We start from the raw sequence: 20,043 nt of genomic DNA on the forward strand, positions 1-20,043 counted from the left end.
AGAAAGCATTCGGTGTTCCATGATTTTGTCATGACTCCATCTTTAGCCAATTGTATATTGATGCTTAACCCTGGGGACAGAGAAAATGCAGGTAGGTCAAGCAAAATGTTAAAACTCTTACTGGAAAGGGGAATTAAAGTATTTATGCTCAGTGCCATTGCTTTCATAAACAGGAAACATTAAATAACATACTAGTACTTCAGATACACTGATATGCTGTGGCTTAAGTAGAAATGCCTGAAGGTGGAGACTTTGCAGTAATGCCCAGGCTTCCCAGCTGGAATATTAATTAGTGTTTACTCTCGCTGAGTGTTTAACTTCTGAGTTTTTTCCTACTTACCACTCAGCTGTATGTGTGCTCTGCCTGTGTCTGGTACATGGTATCAATGTACATAATTCATTAATTTTTTAGTATTATCCCTCCTGATTCTGACTCATGTTTTGAATCTTTTTTAAAAAGATTTATTTATTTTTATTGCAAAGTCAGATATATACAGAGAGGAGGAGAGACAGAGAGAGAGATCTACTATCCGATGATGGTTCACTCCCCAAGTGGCCGCAACAGCTGCAGCTGAGCAGATCCAAAGCCAGGAGCTTCCTCCGGGTCTCCCACGCAGCCACAAGGTCCCAAAGCTCTGGGCCGTCCTCAGCTGCATTCCCAGGCCACAGGCAGGGAGCTGGATGGGAAGCAGGGCCACCAGGATTAGCACCAGCGCCCACATGGGATCCTGGCACACTTGAGGCAAGGACTTTAACTGCTACGCTATCACGTGGGGCCATGTTAGAATCTTTTTTTTTTTTTTTTAAGATTTATTTTTTTTTATTACAAAGTCAGATATATAGAGAGAAGAAGAGACAGAGAGGAAGATCCTCCATCCGATGATTCACTCCCCAAGTGACCGCAACGGCCAGTGCTGTGCCGATCCGAAGCCAGGAACCAGGAACCTCTTCCAGGTTTCCCACACGGGTGCAGGGTCCCAAGGCTTTGGGCTGTCCTGGACTGCTTTCCCAGGCCACAAGCAGGGAGCTGGATGGGAAGTGGAGCTGCCAGGATTAGAACCGGCGCCCATATGGGATCCCGGCACGTTCAAGGTGAGGACTTGTAGCCGCTAGGCCATGTTGCTGGGCCCCACTTGTTCTGAATCTTAAACTGAAAATTCTGTCTTTCACTTATTTCTTCATACTCTGTTCCTTTGCAGCACAGATACTTCCATTGTAGCCACATGTCACCAACATGTATATCTGTTCCATGTCATTGTCAACTTCCCTTGTGTTTCCAGGCATTAACAGCAACGTGTTGAAACCTGTCATAATAAATCTGCTCCTTTCAGAGTCCACTAGTGTCCTTTTGTCATAGAAACTATAGTTTCTGTAGTCAGCCCTATCTGCAGATACTCAGAGTCTAATCTTTTGGAGTTTGTTTTGTTTTGTTTTTTGTTTTTCAAGTTTAGGCACCGTTTAGTCTTGCAGTTCTGGAATTCTGTAACCTATGAAGTGAGTTGCATGGCTAATATTACAAATATACTATATCTAAAAGTAGGGTAAAGAGAGAAGGAAAACGAGTTAATGTGTAAATGGATGCTAGGAACCCCTGAGAAAGGAATAAATTCTCCATAGATAGTTTAGAGTCCTCATTTCTACAAATGGTTACTACCCGTCTCTTGTAGTTGCCTGTTGGTAGCCAAAGTTTGGTACCTGGTAGGCTAAACTGCATTTACAGCATGACTGTCAGAAACATGGCAGACATGAAAGACAAAACCAAACCTGCAGGATGGATGTTTGGCACAGTTGTTAACACGCACTGACATAGCAGGATGCCTAGGTTTGAGTCTCCATTCTGTTGCTGAACCATTTTTCTGATTATTCGCACACTGAGAGGCAGCAGGTGCTAACTCAAAGTCTCTGCTACCCACAGAGGAGACTCTGATGGATTTCTGGACTCCTGGTTTCAGACTAGATCAGCCCTGGCTATTTGGAGAGTAAAACAATGGAAGAAGAATCAATCAACCATTCTCTCTCTCTCCTCTAGATAAATAAGATACTATTCAGTTGAACAAAACCAGAATGAATATAATCTAGTGAGGAAGAACTGTTTTCCTGTCCTGATAGAAAGGATTCAATATAATTAATTATGGGGCAGGCTAATTTCTTACACATAAATATTGCACCTGGCAAGTTGGATACTGTTGTATTAGTAAACAGTTTAGCTATGGTAAGAGGTTGCCTGTAGCACTGTGGTTAGTTCACTTAGGAGTCTATTGAACAAGCCATGATCTGTTTGAAAAGTATCAGTAAAGCATATATGGTGTGATTTTATCTTGCCCCTCTGCTTTTTCAGGTGTTCCCTTCAGTAAACATTCACATGGAACAAAACTACTCTGTTTCATTTTATGTTCAGGGTTATATCCACATACTTCTCCCAGTCATTTTGTTGCGAGTTCTTCAGTCTTCATCCTTCCGCCATACTTGTTCTTCTAAACTTCAGTTTTGGTGAGACATTTTGGCTCCCACTGCAGGTCATCTGTGCTTTCTGATCAGGCAGACAATTAAATGGTATTCTGAAAGAATGTTCCCAACCAGCCAGCTAAGTAGTTTCCAGTGTCTGTGTTTCCAGTGTCTGTGAATCAGTGGGATCCATGCCTCACATCATTACTCCTGGGCCAACCAGCCCAAGAGCTGCTCATCTTTGGGACTTTTCCCTGGAGAGAGTCACCCTTAAATGAAGAGCCACAAAACAAAATCAACAACAGGTAGAAAAAAGAAATTAACAACACCAAGAAGTTAAATAACATGCTATTAAATGACTAATGTGTAGCTGAAGAAATGAAAATCAAGAACCTTCTTGAAGAAAATGATGCTACTGTATGATATACGAGTCATTGAATGATTTAATCAGAAGGAAGTGTTTTAAAGAGATGAAACTAACAGAGAATAACAAAACCCATGTGATATAGTTTCCGCTAATCTTTGTTGAAGTGTGTCTCCTCCAGATAATAAGCAGATGGGTTTTGTTTTTTAATCCAGTGTACTACTCTATGATGTTTGATTAAGCTTAAGCCATTTACATTCAGAGTTTAATATACATCGGTGTTACGTTGGTCCTGTCATTTTAGGAGTGGGTTGTTCATTGGTTTAGTCTTCTGTTGTCATTTTACTGGGACGTTCTTCCCGTTTGCCTTTGGTTTTGGTAAGTGCTATTCCTTTTCTCTGCCAAGAGAACTTCTTGAAGTATCATTTGTAGGGCAGGTTTGGAAGAGGCAAATTCTTTTAGCTTTTCTTTACTGTGGAAGAATTTTATTTCATTTTCAAAGATGAAAGAAAGCTTTGCTGGATATGTTATCCTAGGCTGACAATTTTTTTCTTTTAGAATCTGGAATATGTCACTCCATTCTCTTCTTGCCTGTAGAGTTTGCTGTGAGAGGTCTCCTGTGAGCTTAATTGGCATTCCTTTATATGTCAATTGATTTTTTTCACGTGCACATTTAAGGATCTTTTCCTTATGTTCAGTTGAAGAGAGCTTGATGATCATATGTCGTAGTGAAGATCGCTTTTGGTCAAGCCTGTTGGGAATTCTGTGCCCCTCCTGGAACTTGTTTTCCAATTCTTCCTCTAGATTAGGGAAATTTTCCTTTATTATTTCACTAAATACATTTGCAAACTCAGCTTCTCTTTCTGCACTCTCTGGGATACCCATAACTCATAGATTTGGCCTCTTAATAATGTCTTTCAATTCTTGAATACTTTTTTTTGGCCTGATCCAGCTCTGCTTCCAGCTTTTTGCTTGCTTCCCCCTGATGACAGGAAATATCTTCCAATTCTGAAATTCTTTCTTCTGCTTGCTTCATTCTGTTTTGGAGACTCTCCACTGTACTCTTAATTTGCTCTACTGTATTCTTAATTTCTGATATACCAGCCTTGATTTGCTTTATTGCTTCCTTAAATTCTTTGAACTCGTGCATGAGCTTCTCATTGTTGATCAGAATCTTTAAAATGAGTCTTATGGATTCTGTGTGCCCCATTTTCTCGATGTCTTCCTCAGTTAACTCTGAGATTGGCATAAGGTTTTGCTGCCTTGCAGGAGAGTTTTCGGCAATAGTCATTGCGCCTTTGTCTCTTCTTTTGCTCTTGATCATTGTACTTCTGGTTAGCAGAGTCTTCTCCTTGGGGCAGGTTTCTAAGCTGTGTCACCCATAGGTCTACAATGCGATTTTACTTATTGCAGTTGGTACACAACTTTTCTTGCAGCCACTTGTGCCACAACCTCCAGCGAGTTCCAGGTCTGGGTTCTTATGTCAGATTTCCACCGTGGTCTCCACAGCCCCAGCTCTTGGCTCACCACTTGCCACCTCCTGTGATACTGTGGTGAGGCTGCACCGTTGTCTCTGCAACCTTTCTCCCTCTTCCGGTTGGAGCAGGTCCCAGGATTAGAGAGACACCAGGTGTCCTATACAATTAGGTTGTTGGTGGCGCTGATCTTGCTGGAACCTGTTGGACGTTAGGTCTGGGTGCCACACGGACCTATTTTGACCCGTACGATGCCACGGTCAGTGTTATTTTCCTGCAGGACCAGTGCAATCTCGGGCCTCACCAAGTTCTCGCGAGATCAGCACATGCGCAGTTCACTGTTGTCCCCTGCAGTCCCAAAGCTATCGCCACAGTGCCCAAAATGGTGCCTGCCGTACCACCACTATAGTTCTTGATTTGCTGGCTGTCAGATCCAAGGGCTATCCCAGACCTGCCCTGAGTGGAACCCGTAGAATGCTACGTCGTTGCAGTTCACCCAGACAGAAATGAGCTCACTCCCAGCTAGGCGCATGCTCAGTCCTCTCCCTTGCCCTTTCCTCCTTACGCAAAATGGCGCCCAATTCAGCTCTAGGGGCCTGACTGGGCTGTGAAATCCACTCTGTTCTCGCACTGCCCGTCTGAGATCTGCTGCTCTGTCTCTGCTCCTGATCAAATCAAACGGACCAACAGGAAGGACAGTTCTTTGTCTGGGTTCACCACCCGAGCTCCCAGTGAAAGTCCCTTCCCACCTGCTTGCTGGTGGAGTTCCGGCTGCTGTGGAGTTCAGATTGCCGTGCTAGAGTATCAGTCGCTGCAACACCACACCGTTGTGTCCACTGCTTTCCTGTGTCTGTCAGTCTCCAGGTACCCCTCTGCTGTTGTTCTGTCCTTTCCTATTTCCTGAAATATGTCCTCTCTGCTTCATCCTGGTTAAATGTTTTTCCGTCTGTATAAACGTGTCCTTACCCTATTCCGCCATCTTGATTCTCCGATTCTGCCTGTTTGTGAAGGTCTATTCCATGTATTCCAAAACTCAAATTTTGCACAGGTAAGACAGCTGCATTGTGAGGCCCATAAAGCCTCTTCTGTCCTGGATGCAGTGCACATGTGCCATACATATATACCCACTACACTATATGCCAATACATAACGCACATGGCACAACAGACAAATGTGCATGAATGTCATATATGTAGTACACACATGCCGTGCATATATACCCACTGCATATACCAGCACAGAACACAGCACACACAGCACAAAAAACAAATATGCAAGAATGTAACAAACGTAGTGCACACATACACATCCACAGAGGGTCGTTAAGAAGTTTATGGAAAACTCATACTGTGAAAAGACTACACATGAATTCTTAATTTTGTGCACCAAAATAAACTTATCTTTCAATTCCATTTGTCAATGAACTTTTGAAATTCCATCTTACACACAACGTACACAGCACACAATTATACATGCTGCTTATATAGTAGCATGCCTAAAACACACATGCATAATATGTATGACAAATGAGACATGCATTATATGTGCAACACATACACCCACACTTTTTCCAGAAACTAGAATTTGTTTCACGTTACATTTATTGCTCCTATCAATTTCATATTATGCTTTTTAAAGAGTTATTTATTTGTTTATTTATTTGAAAGAGACACATACATGCAGAGATTTTCCACCTGCTGATCATTCCCCAAAAAGCCACAGTGCCCTAAGCCGGGAGTCAGGGACTCCATCTGAATCACCACATGGGTAATGAGGGTCTAAGCATTTGGGGCATCATCCGTTGCCTGCCAGGCACATTTTTAGGGAGCTAGATCAGAAATAGAGCACCCGGAACTTGAACCAGAGCTTCCATATAGAATGCAGGCAGCAGTGTAACTCACAGTACCACAACACCATCCTTAATAGAATATATTATTAAGAAACTCAAAGTCAGATTTGAGGGGGGCAGTTGGAAGGGGTAATGTTGAACAAACCTAAAATCTAAATTTTATTTGACCTATAATCATTACTAAAAATTGTGGCATTTTTTTCTAAAAAAAAAAAATCTCACCAGAAAATTTGCTTAAAACACAACTTGTAGGGAAATATTCAGTCTCATTAATAGTCAAAGAAATTAAATTAAAATGCCTTGACAGAGTAGTAAATGCTAGTGTATATATGTAGTTGTAAGTGTAAACACACATGCTGTTACATCAGAGGGGTGTGCTAAAATGTATCATTGTCATTTTTGGAAATCATTATGGCACTGTGTGTCACGCTCAGGTCTGTATCTGTCTGCAGATTGATTCTAAGGAGGTTATTTTGCAGGAACAAAATTATTAATATAAAAAATTTTATATAAGATAGAGCACCTCTCTCCTCCCCTGAAAGCATTTTACTATTTTAGCATTTCATACATGTACAAAGTTATAATATAGAATGGAGGGGTTGGCACCATGGCTCAATAGACTAATCCTTCCTCCTTCAAGCACCAACATCCCCTGTGCACACTGGTTTGTGTCCTGGCTGCTCTACTTTGCATCCAGCTCTCTGCTTACGACCTGAGAAAGCAGTAGAGAATGGCCCAAAGCATTGGGACCTTGCAACCATATGGGAGACCCAGAAGACGCTCCTAACTCCTGGCTTCCGATCGGCTTAACTCCAATCATTGAGACCACTTGGGGAGTGAACCAGCAGATGAAAGATCTTTATCTCTCCTCTCTGTAAATCTGCCCATCTAATAAAAATAAATAAATCTCTTTTAAAGAATTCAAAAATAAAAAATGTAATACAGAATAGAGAAATATGATATTTGCAAATTACAGAGTACAAAATATGTGTACTCTTTGCAAATGAATAGATATATATTGATAGCCTACAAATAGTTCTGAATAAAAACTCTGAAGATAATTTGTATGTTTGTATTTTCTTTGTAATAGTTTTATATTTCAGTTTCTGTAAGCAGTATTTTCTCCTTACAGAAAAATACATCCACTGCTTTGTTCAATTGAGGTTTTTCTTCCTTCCTCTTGAGAAGGGACTGTTTCGGGGGTGTGTTAAGGCCAGCTGGTGGACCTCCAGGCATTGATCTTACTTGTCTGCATGCTGCAGCCTGTGATCACTGTCCCTCTAATGCTATTACAAGGTCACTTTCTCTATTGCCACCCTCTAACCCAATCAATAAAACAGCTTTGAATATTAACAGAAAATAAAGCTTAGAAAGCCAGCCCTGTTCTCTCTGTGTTTGTTTTTCTTCCTTTATGTTTTTGGGTTTTATTTTGCTTTGCTTTACTTTGCCTTGCTCTGTTTTGTTTTTTAAGAGGAAGATTCTGCGCGTCTTCAAAGAATAACATGAAGGAGTTCTTAGTATGATTTAGTGCAGGCCTCAGCTGCTATCTCTTGCCGGGGTTTGGCTGGAGGCGGGAGCTTCCCGACAGCTCTGACCGCGGAGAGGTGGAATGCGGCGCTGACGTCAGGGCTGCTCCTGGGAATGTTTTGCATTCCTCTTCCTGGCAGTGGTCAGGTGGCTTCCAGCAAGAATGAGGGACAACAGCTTCCAAAGGGGAAAAAAAGGAGAGGAAGAAACGAACAGTTTTAATCAAAGTACTGTGGGGGAAGGCACTTTTATTCTAAGCCAAAATCGAAATTAGAACCAGATGTCTTACGTTCTGAGGCTGCACGGATGTTCAGTATATTTATTAATGACTGTAATAGCTGAGCTATTTGGCTGTTTGCGGAAGTTAAATCTTGAAGCTTTCTTTTAAAAATTTTGGAAAAAATAGTTTCTGTCGTAGACATTTTAACTATGAAAGCAGCTTTCTGCTGGTAAATATGAGGACCCTGATGACTTGGTCCTGTAGGTAATGCCAGGCTGTTTTAAGGTCTATTAATCTTTTGAAAAGTTGCTTCTGAAACAAAATAACTGCAGTCTGTTAGTGTATTTTGTGCTGTTCCAATAAATTGAAGCCATTCATTTTGGAGAGGCAAACTGTGTTTTACCATCTGCTACAGAATGATTTTTCTCAAAATCTTTACATTTCCAATGTTACTTCTGTACATTACATTGCTGCTCAGACCAGAGATTCAAAACAAAACTTAGCAGATTTTTAATTTAATAAACTTAGGTTTTGCCAAAGTAGAGCAACATTATAATTACCTATGAGACAGAAAATGGACAGTAATTCAGTTAAATTTTAAACTTAATCTGAGTTTTTTTTTTTTTAGCTGCTAAAGTACCTTTGAATTCATTGTACTAGTTTAACAAATCAAAATGTAGGTGTCTGTACTTCAAATGAAATACTATGCATTTGATGTGGAACAAGAGGAAATGTTACCTTTCAGGAGATTTTCATTTATTTTGATTTTTAAAAATTATTTAATCTTATTTATTTTATTTTTATTTTTTTATTTCATTTTATGACACGGTTTCTTAGGCTCTGGGACTCCCCCAACCCTTCTCCCTGCTCTCCCCCCGTGGTGGAATCCTCCACCTAGTTGCAGTGTTACAGTTCAAATCAAGTCATGACTCTTCCATTGTAAGCATGTACCATGCATAGAGTCCAGCTTCTTATTGTCCAGATAGATTTAGCAGATTGTTGGGGTGACCGTCTCTGGTCTGAAAGCAAAGCTGGCAGAGTATTATCCCGTCCATTGAAAAGCCACAACATAGCTTTAACAACTATTTACATCATTAAGGGGTTAATTGCCATGGTTTTTGAGTGATGTTAGAAGATGCAAGTTCTTAACCACAACCTGTGACTACTTCATTGACATTTCAATTTTTAGTTTATGCACATCCGGCTGCTGTACACCTTAAAATGGTTATACGGTACTGTTTCAGCTGTCTCTGGCCTGTTTTTATTTTATATTTAACAGCTTGTAGTATTGAGGCATAATTTAACTGAACTTGGACAGTTTTAGGATAGTCCAACCAGACTTATAACTCTAACAAGGCATTTGTTAACAATAGAGATGTGGAACAGTTTTAGGTGGGATGTGCAGAGAAATCTTCACCTCCCCAGTGAGGAGTAACTAATCTTTGTGACCTGCCTAGTTAGGTATATGTTAGAGCAGTTCTATTAACAGCATTTCTCTAGTTTAGGTGAAATCTGTTTGAACACTTCCTGTTATAAGCTGAAATGGAAAGCTGGCTTCCTGTTGCAGGTCATGCTGCTGGTGAGGAATTTCCAGAAATGTGGAGAAGTGCTGACTCATGGTATACAGTGGACTGATCCAGCAGCAAGTAGGGCTTCAGGGGGTTTTGGAGCTCTTGGCTGAAACAAGCAAAATCTGTGACTGTAACTTCTATTTTATTTTTAGGGGTTGGAGGTGATGGTGGAAGGGAGCCGTAGGTGGGATCCTTGACAATAGCTTCAAAATAGCTGTAACATTTGATATACCTCTCAGGGTGGGTTTTCCTAAATAATCTGTGATTAAAATTTGGGAGGCAAGTTGTTTTTATAGTCCCTCCCTTTCTATTGTTCTTTTCCATGCGATTGCACCTTTGATGTTTGTGTGTGCTTGGTCTGACCTGTGTGTTTTACATTTATTGAATTGTCTAGTTCTGAAATTATAGGTTGAATTTTAAAAAAAAAAAGATTTTCTTTTCATTGATTTATAGATTGGGGTGAGGTAGGGGACTTTCCCAAACAAAAACTCAAATGTATGCATCAGCTCCGCAGTGAGTACCAGCTCCTTGAGGGTGTGGAGAGCACTGTTAAGAGCATGATGTGCTCATTTTCCTGACGCTGAGGGGAGAGATGAATGGAGGGTATTTGTGCAATCCCTGTACTGGCCTGCAGTGTAGTGCCGTGGTAGAGCTCTCCCGGCATGGTGAGGCGTGGAAGACAACTCCATCAATTTCTGCTCAAGTCTACAGACTGATTTCCTTTGATGAGACTCTGAGGTTATCAGAGTTGCTGATTAAAGGTAATATGAGTAGCAAATGCTAGGAGAAACAAAAATTAGCAAACAGTCTAATGATGAAAGTGAGACAAATAAAAATGTGTATGTGGCAGAGGTTTACTTTTGGAATGAAAAACAGAACAAATCTAAATAGTAGGCTGCAGACTGTGTTTGTGTGGTATCTTGATGCTGCCACCCAAAATAACTTGCCAGCTTTGAGCTGGGATTGCAGTTGTATGTTCAAAGGCTGTGCTCCTTAACAAAGCTGTCATGAGCTTTATCTGAGGGCTGCCTTTCTCCCATGCTCCTGAAGAATTTGAATGACGACTGGTTAGTTCTAGGGAATCAAAGAACCACAAAACTCTATTTTATAACTCTTTCCTTAGAAATTGACAAAGGAAGAGCACATGCCCTTTTGAACAGACTCCGCGTGGGTGGGAGACTCTTTGCCACAGAGGTTAACCTGCACACCTGACACACAAGGGTGCCCTTGTACAATAAACCCATCAGTTATCTGCCAATTTCTTTTGCTGAAAGACTGAAAAGAACCAAGTGACCTGTTTTGATGCTTACTGGGAGTCACTAACAGTGAAACTGATATTTCCAGCTGTGAGCACTTGTTTAGTCTGAACATTGAGGGTTCAGCCTCAGTGATCTGCCTGGGCACCTAGTGAGCCATGGTGCGTGTATGAGTACACTCAGCTGTGATAATCTGTTTGTGGTACTTAGCAATGGTCACATTAAGCCAATGATCCTTGCCAACAGTCAGGACTCAACTACTGCAGTTGACAAATCTCAAGACCAGATCACAGGATTCTGTTTTATTTATTTATGGGTGATTTATCTATTAAAATCAATTCCCTGTGAAATTCTAGTTCCTAAATTGTCTGAATTACTTTATGCACATGTTGACAAAGAATCTAGATGTCACATAGAATAAGTATATACATGTAAACATGAGCAGCTTTTAAAAAAATGTGGTAAAATGCACATATACCATAAAACTTACTATTCTAAACATTTGTAAGTGTACAATATGATAGAATTGACTTTTTATAATGTGGTAAAAGCATCCCCACTGTCTACTTCTTGTTATTTTTTAATCGTCCCAAAAAGAAACTGTACCCACTACACATCAAGTCCTCAGATTCCTCTCACCCTGGTCCCTGGCACTCCTGCTCCAGTTTCAGGCCCTGCGAATTTGCCTGTTCTGGGTCATTCATGTGAGAGAAATCCTATAATGTTTTTTCTCCTGTGTTGTCTCATTTTACTTAACATGTAGTATTCAGAGCTTATTAATGTTAGATCATGTGCCATAATTTCCTTAATTCTGTGTGTATACCACCCCTTGTTCATTGACGGATAGACATTGCTTTGTTTCCATCTTTTTGGCTACTATGAATATTGCTGCTGTGATCATGGATGTGCAAATAACTGTCTCAACCATGCTGTCTGTGTGTTTGAAAGTTCTTTTGGCTGTGTAGCTAGGAGTGAAATTGCTGAACTGTAAAATCGTTTTCTCACTTCGTACAGAACTACTATATTGTACCATTTTACATTGTTGCCAGCAATGGACGAGGAATGATTTCTCTACATTCTAACAGTATTTGTTGTTTTTACTTCTTAATTCTGCTTCCGATTTGCATTTCTCTAATGACTTGAAATGTTGAGCACATGAAGGTTCTTTCTCTCTCTCTTTCTCTCTCTTTTAAGTTTATTGATTCTTAGTTATTTGAAAGGCAAAGCAACACAGGGAGAGACAGAGTCAGAGAGATCTTCCATTGGCTGGCTTTGTTTGCAGATCTCTGCAACAGCAGGAGCTGGACCAAGCTGAAGCCAGCACCTGGGAGCTTTATCTGAATCTCCCACGTGGTTGATGGAGACTTGGGCCATCACCTGCTGCCTCCCAGAGTGCATGTAAACAGGATTGAAAGCAGAGGCAGGACTTCACTCTAGGTACTCAGACGTGGGATATAGGCAGTCCAAGCCATGACTTCCACTATAGCACAAAGTCCACTCCCATGAAGCAGGCTGATTATTCCTGGTAAAATATCAAGTTGCCATGGCCTTACAAAGTAAGTCTGCAACAAAAATGCGGAGTTTCTTGTCAGTCCTTCTGTGATCCAGTCCCACCTTCACTTGCCCACAGACACTGGCTGAAGTGCAGGCCCATAGGCTGCCCTAGGGGATGCTGCTCCCTGCGGGTTCAGAAAAGGAAAATGGGCTCTGCTCTAACCAGCCAGACCACTACAGAATGTTTTCTTGCTATATTTGTAACAAATTCATATTGTATCTAAAATGAGTATGTTTGTTTATACTGTATTAATTTTTAGTCTTCTCAGAAAAAGCAGGCTTTTAATCCAAAGATATGAAAAAATGCATAATCATTAAGTAATTAGCATTTTGTAAAAGTATTATCATGGATCATTTGCTTATCTTTATGGTTTTATTAGCAGTACCTCACTTGGTAGGGGAGCTATGTTCTGCCCTCTTAAGTAATGTCATTGTGTGAACATCAGAGTGACCAACACAAACCTGGATGGTGCACCTAAGCCACTGCATGTGGCCTCTTGAGGCAATCAAGATACGCAGTCAAACACAGGCTATACAAGGTATTTCAGAAAAGTTGATGGAAATGAAATTAAGACAAGTTTATTTTTCCACAAACTTTGTGAAATATCCTCTTACAAGAGAGCTGCCAGCCTAAAACAGCATACTGGTTTATAGTAAGATATTTTTCCCTGTAGATGGGAGCACCCCTTACCTCAAATAACAGTAAAAATGTAATATAGTAAATTTATAAGACAGTAATACAGTTATTTATTATCATTATAAGATATTATTAATTGTACTTAGTTGTATGTGCCATATTTTAAGATAACCAGCAATGCAGTAGATGTGTCTGTATCACAAGTACATGAGCATTCTACTATGAAATGTGTCTATCATCATATACGTTATTGTACTGTGTAATGTGTATGTCATTATGGTTGTCACTTCACTAGGGGAAAAAAGGAATATTTCAGTTTTATTACTATCTTAAAGGACCACCTTCATCCATCTCAAATGTATTTTGGTGTACAACATAGGTAGGGATGGGTTTTAATTTTTTTTTTCAAATATTTTTTCAACATCACTTCCTGAATAGTTTACTCCCACAGTTTTCAAATGTCTCTCTAATCACATACTATAACCTTATAGATTTTTATAAGATCTGTTTCTGAGCTCTGTAATGTTCCATTGCATTGTTACCTGTTCTTTTTCATTGTGATCTTTTCAGCTAAACTAATTTATTTTCTACCATTAGTGTTTTTACCTTGTGAGGAATTTGAAAATGAAATACCTGTTATTAGTTATTCATTTTTGTTTCTCTGTTTTCCTGAAAACTCCCAAAAAAAGAATTTCAGAGTGTTATCTTTTTGTAACATCAAGAGATAAATACTTTAAAGCACTGTACACATTCCTATATTGATCCATTGGCTTGTTAATGATCAGCTAAACATATGTAAGCTGCATGGATGGCAGGGACCTGTCCTGTTCATCTTTTTACATTCTGTAGAAACTGATACACATTCTGAGTCAATTTCATAGGAACTGAACAAATTTGAATCATTTAATTTTATGCTTGTGTCAGGCATGCTCCAAAAAGTCTACTTAACTAGTATTTTGCTTAGTGATTTTCAGCATTAGTCTTGAGACTCTCTGAACCCTGCATTTTTCTGTCTCAGCCCCTGAGCTGATTCCTGTCTTTTCCAGTCTAACCATTGGCAGCCCAAAATAGTATGCCGGAGATGACATGAAAAAAAATGCTACCCATATTTAATGCTCTGTGTGTTTAAGCCTTAACTCATACTTAAAGGAGGCATTATGATCCTAACCATGTAGATACAGAAACTGAAGTCAGAGAGATGAAATAATTTGCAGGATAGCCTGCCACAACAGATCACAAAACCATTGTGACATTGGTTTGGCCTCAGAAGAGAGTGCATCATTGCACTTAGATTTGCTTCAGTGTTTAGCCCACAGTGACATAGGAATGTCAACTTTTCTTGACCTTTTTTAGTTTATAGATGAGAGACGGGATTGTTCATGACTTTGAGAAAATTTAAACAAGGTAAATGAGGCTCGGTGAATTTTCTAGAACCATGAGTCCTAAACTGTAGCCTTCCCTTTGTGGATGCAGCATGACTATGTCCTGTCACTTGATACAGCTTCTGTCTGTCGACATAGCCTCTTTGTAAAGCAAAATAAAAAGACATTGCTTCTTCAGACGAAAATGTTTGTATAGCATTTCAAGAATGAATATTGGATCCAAGCTATCTGACAAAGGGAGAATCCTTAGAGTGGAAGTCAGAAAGAATCCATTCATGCCTTGTAAGCCCCCAGTGGTTCCAGCAGGATTCTCCAAGGACATGTTGAGTTTAACCTAAATTTACACCATGATCGGAGGTGCTTGGACTAATAAAATAGAAGTCACCATGTTTCACATTCTGCCTTTCCTTTCTACTTTTTGCTTTCTGCTTAAGAACAAATAATTAAAACCAGACATATCTCTTGGGAATTATGGAATGTGCATGGCTGTGAATGAAGAAACCTATGGGAAGATGCCAGAAGCACGTTCTATCATTGTTCTAGTAGAACAGCAATCTACTCTTTGTTGGATGCACCCCAGTTTTCTTTTGTTGTTGGTTTTTTGTTTGTTTGTTTGGTGGATGGGAATATGTGCTGACCAGCAGGGTAGGGAGCGTTCTGTGTGGACGAAGGTTCTTCTTACTTCTTAAAATGTATGAGTAGGAGACAGAACCATCACCTTATGCAAACTGTGCTGTTACTACAAGGCTATTCCTTCAAATGCCTATTCTAAAATTATTTTCTTTTATTTCCATTTTGTGATCAGCAACAGGAAAGGCTGCTGGAGGCTTGGGCAGAGCCAGAGTAGAGATGTGAAGGGCCTGTTGTTTACAGGGAGCTGAGCAGCTTCCATAACCTGGTGCTGGAGCGGGCAAACCTAGGTTGAACGATTCCCTGCTGTACAAGTTGGGAGGGGTACAAAGGTGTCCATCTCAATAATCACACCATGTCATTTACTCCTGTGCACAATAACTCTGTTGCTTTGTTCTTTTTTAAAAATAGGCATTTTGGTTTTTAAAATTGTGACTTTAAAAAAATTTACCTTGAGTCACCAGTGTTGTGCCACTGTAGGTCAAGCTTACAACATCAACATCCCATATTGAAACATAGGTTTGAGTTATCCCAGCTGCTCCACTTCTGATCTCTGTCAGCTAACATGCCTTGGAAAGTATTAGAAGATGGCCCGAGTCATTGGACCCCTGTACCCACATGGAAAACCCTCCCCGCCCAAACAAGTTCCAGATTTGGACTTCAACTTGGCCCAGCCACTTCCTTGTGACCATCCAGGATCTCTCTTTCTATTCTCTTCTCTTCCATGCCCTCTCTCTCTCACTCTGCCTTTCTAATAGACAAAGTGAATCTTGAAGGGAAAAAAAAAATCTGTCCTGAGTAGGATTTGTGGCACAATGGGTTAAGTTACCACTTGGGTTGCCCACATCCCATATCAAAGTAATAGGATTAAATGGCAGCTACTCCTGCTAATGCACCTGGGAAAGCAGTGAATGATGGCCCAAGTGTTTGACCTTGGCCACACATGTGGGAGATCCAGATAGAATTCCTGGCTTGTGGTATTAGCCTTGCACAGATTTTGGGGAATGAATAAACCCAGCAAATAGAAGACATCTCTCCCCCCCATCACTTTGCCTTTCAAATAAATGTTTAAAAGAAAAAGCAGGCATGGAGGACATGGTAGTCTATCGGAACCTGCAGAGGATACTTAGCATCACAACAGAGGACAGAACAAGTCAATCAACTACCCCAACCATATGTTGGCAGTGAAAAACTGGGCAAACGGAGACTCTAAGGTGGACTATATCAATCAGTGGATTCTCCAGTGACCTCATCGTGCATGGAATGGCGAGACTGGCAGCAATTCATAACTGTTCAACTATCAAAACCACTTGAGCAAGAACCTCGGAGCATGCCCCATATCAGGGACCTGGGATGGGTGGGAGACTGGTTGGGGCTTCTCCCTTTATCTCCCCCAATACCCCAGATACAGGAAAAAAAACAATGTGGAAATAATAGGCTTACCCACTTCCCTGTAGCCCTTGAACTTTTGTGCCATAAATAACTATGTAAAGATTGTCAAAAATAAAGAAAAAAATGACCTCAAGTCAATTATGAAAAAAAAAAAGAAAAGAAAAAGCAGGAGAGGACACTGTGGTATAGTAGATAAAGCTGCGACCTCTGAGGCCAGAATCCCATATGTGTGCTGTTTCATGTTCCAGCTGCTCCACTTCCCATCCAGTACCATGCTAATGACCTGGGAAAAGCAGCTGACGGTGACCCAAGTGCTTAGGCCCCCTGCTACCTACTTAGAAGCCCCAGAAGTTTCTGGCTTGTGGCTTCAACCTGGTCCAGTGCTAGCCATTGCAGCCATTCAAGGGATAAACCAGTGAATGGAGGGTATCTTTCTCTCACCCCTGTTTGTTCGTTCTCTCTCTCTCTCTCTCTCTCTCTCTCATATCTCATATTCTGGTTTTCAAGATAAATAAATATTCTAAAAACAAAAAAGGACTTTCAGCTCTGGAAGCCTGTACTTCGTCACTTCTTCCATACTATCCTCCCACGTGCACCCAGGTAAAAATGTTTTTTTTCAGGCATTTGACTCCCTGTCTCACATGCATGACTGCCATTGCTCTGGGCTTCTGTATTCTCAGCAGCATGTGGGTAAGGCCAGCAGTGGGCAGCATGCAGAGGTACTGACCACTCATGACATGAATTCGCATGTGTTCCGCCTCCAGGCCTAGGACAGCCCCGGCCAGCTGGAAGCTGGAGAAAAGAGGCACATAAACCTCCTGGCACCGCTCAAGGCCTGCTGGGGCCAAACTGTGTAACTGTCCTAATTCTCCCAGGGTCTTAGAGCATTTTCACATTAAGTTATTCAAAGGACCCAGAGAACCCGAGTTGATAGTACATGAGGTCAGAGAGCACTCAGAGGTTGGAAGGGAACTGGGAGAATTAAGTAATTATTCCTATGTCCTAAGATTTTCAACAGTTGGTATCCAGAGAAGAAACAGCAGAGCTAACAGTTTCCATCATGGGTGCTGGCTGTGGGAGCTGAGACACTTCCTGCACAGCGTGTCTGATATCATTTCAGTAAAATTTAAGCTTGTATAGGGGAACCTTTTGCAGAAGGAAGTTTCTATTTCCACAGCACTCCATGAAAGGTGTAAAGGGCACACTGTGAATTGGTGATGACACACCCTGTTTTGAATTGGATTTCCTGCAAGTTCTGATTGGAGGCATTCTTCCCGGACTCGGGTGAATTTGGTTCCAGTGTTTGCTTGTAAAACTGAATCCAGTCATTGTATTTGCAGTTTGGCTTCCTGCCTGCTATTAAAGTACAGAGCAAACTTGAGCCAGTAACTCCCTAAGATTCTGTGTCCTCCATATAAAGAGCAGGGAAAGGAGAGGGGAAAACCCAAGGGTGACTGAGTTCATTTGCATACCATGCCAGAGGGCAGCTGCTGGCCGCCTTGCCATCACATGATTCTGTGGAGAATCCTCATGTTCCACTTACTGGAATAGGAGACAGCCGGAGGGGGAAGGAAAGATACTACTCTTCAGGCTTCTAGCTTCTACATATTCAGCCAAGTACCATGTTAGTTTGATTGGTTAGCCACTATAGGTAAAAATGTGGCAGAGTTTCTGCCTCTCCCCCTGTGCAAAGTATTGTGGATGAAGAGAATGCCGATAGAGAGAAGTCCCTGCAGAATGGTGATTCCTTCCCTGTAGACCGGATTGTGCCCTTCGCATTCTCCTGGAGAGCCCACAGGGTCCTGGACATGACTGCCAGGATCCATAGGGAAGCTCAGTGGGGCTCACCCTTCTCTCTGGAGTCAGGAGAGATAATACAGTCTGCATGTTGTAGCTCCAGAGCCACACTGCAACACCTGCACAACTCAGCAGGGAGGAGAGACTCACTCTTCCCGAGGTGAAGAGGTCCAGAAGGGAGCCACATGCTGACAGTGCCCACCCCGGCACCTCCCACCGCCCAGCACACACACTTAAAACTTAGACTTTCTGGATTTGGGGGGGAAAATGAAGGGAAGGATGGATTCTTTTTCTTTAGACTTTGTTTTATATAATTGCAGGGAATTTAAGTGCTTCATTAAATAAAGGTCAATAAATTTGGAGTTTACTCTTAATAAGGCCTCCCACCTTATCATTCCTTGCTAGGTGGTAAGACAGTCAAGACACAGATTTTGGTCACAAGGAGCCTTTGGTCTTTCTTGGTCTAGAAGCCTGAAAAGCAACTCTAATATCATGACAGACCATGAGCAAAAAGAAGTGAATGCCAGCTTTTTGGTTGTTTTTTGGAGATGACATAACCAGGTAGCTGGTACACAGAGGAACCCAGTGTACCAAAGGAAGGAACTGTTGATTCAGCTCACAAAGCTGACTACAGAGTGCTGTAGGACTGGTGGCAACTGGCCATCCAGAAATACTTACCAAGACTGTGTCCAAAGGGTCCAGTCACATGCAGGCATTCTGACTTCCGTTTTCTGATCTGGCACATAAGGAATTTGGAAGTCATCACTCTCACCTCTACAAGGAAAAAGCTGAACAAACTGAAAATGAATACATCCTAGTGAATTGAGATCATGGAGCAAACCACTGTCCCCTAAATTAGAGCTATAGACAGGTGGATACAGAGAACTACAGCTTCCCAGAACAAAAGACTGGGAAGAAAAAATACCCATTAGAACCAGCACTGCAGTAAGACAAATTTGTGGACAAGCTTGAGAGTGAAAAACTGGGGCACCTGGTCTTGGGGAAAAGGAATAGCTTTTCATGATTTTGTCTTTCAGAGTACTTCCATGTTCTCACCGTGAAATCAAGAAAAAGACTCTTTTTTTTTCCCAACAGGGAGAGGTAAAATAGCCATTTTCAAGTATGCTTGAGCATTTTGTTCTTCTTAACAAGGCCTGCCCTCAAAAGAAGCTGTGTTGCCGGAATCTAACTTAGCAGAGTTATATTCAACAGCTAACCTGGCAGTTAGGGAAAAACCCACTTGCAAATCTTCCCAACATTGCTGTCTCACCAAAAAGGAGAAAAAAAGCAAAAGACTATCATATCCCACAAAATGGCATTTTTGTCAATGGGCCACATGTGCAACAGTGATCCCCTAAAATTATATGACTTAATGATAGCATAGCCATCTCATGTATGAATACATTCCATTACATTCACACAATGATGAATTACTCAGAACTTATCCCCCTCCACAAACAAGGGACCCCAGTACTTGTGAGGATCACAGCCTAGAGGCACAAGCTCACTCACAAGGCCTAATCTAAGGTCTCCCTCAACATGCATATCCTCTCCCACTGTGTCAGCACAACTTTTATATAGGAACAGAGAAATACAACTGAAAGAATTTTACATCTCAGGTAAGAAGGTTTACCTGTATAATACACATAGAGTGAACCCAATACATACTACGAAAAAAACCTGAACTTCATCTGGTACTAATGTATTGTGTAAAGGTGTTACACTGAAGCAGGGTGTTAATTATAGGAGACACTGTGTTGGAGATGGTAAGAGGGTCTCTAAGGAATTCCTGCATCATGCATGGTGGCTTAACCCATTGTGCCACAATGCTGGCCCTGAAATACATGTCGTAAAAATTCGGAAGTATGAGGGCCAGCATGATGGCTCAATGCTAATTGTATATACTGTATAAAATGGGAAAACTAGAAGTTATCATTCCAGTAC

At 41.1% G+C, this 20,043-nt stretch overlaps 1 protein-coding gene and 1 long non-coding RNA gene across 3 annotated transcripts in view; one reads left to right on the forward strand and one right to left on the reverse strand.

The window, feature by feature from the left end:
* The window catches only part of SPIDR (scaffold protein involved in DNA repair), a 389,493-nt gene that overhangs the window by 186,351 nt on the left and 183,099 nt on the right, over positions 1–20,043 (forward strand). The window lies entirely within an intron of this gene.
* Positions 7,546–20,043, reverse strand: part of LOC131481140 (uncharacterized) — a 37,561-nt gene continuing 25,063 nt past the window's right edge. Inside the window, exons 2-3 of the long non-coding RNA XR_009246068.1 lie at positions 18,778–18,887; positions 7,546–7,837 (exon numbers count right to left, since the gene is read on the reverse strand). This is a non-coding gene — a long non-coding RNA (uncharacterized LOC131481140). The remainder of the gene's footprint in view (positions 7,838–18,777; positions 18,888–20,043) is intronic.

The sequence above is a fragment of the Ochotona princeps genome, chromosome 9 (assembly GCF_030435755.1).
Source record: "Ochotona princeps isolate mOchPri1 chromosome 9, mOchPri1.hap1, whole genome shotgun sequence".
NCBI classification, from domain to species: domain Eukaryota; kingdom Metazoa; phylum Chordata; class Mammalia; order Lagomorpha; family Ochotonidae; genus Ochotona; species Ochotona princeps.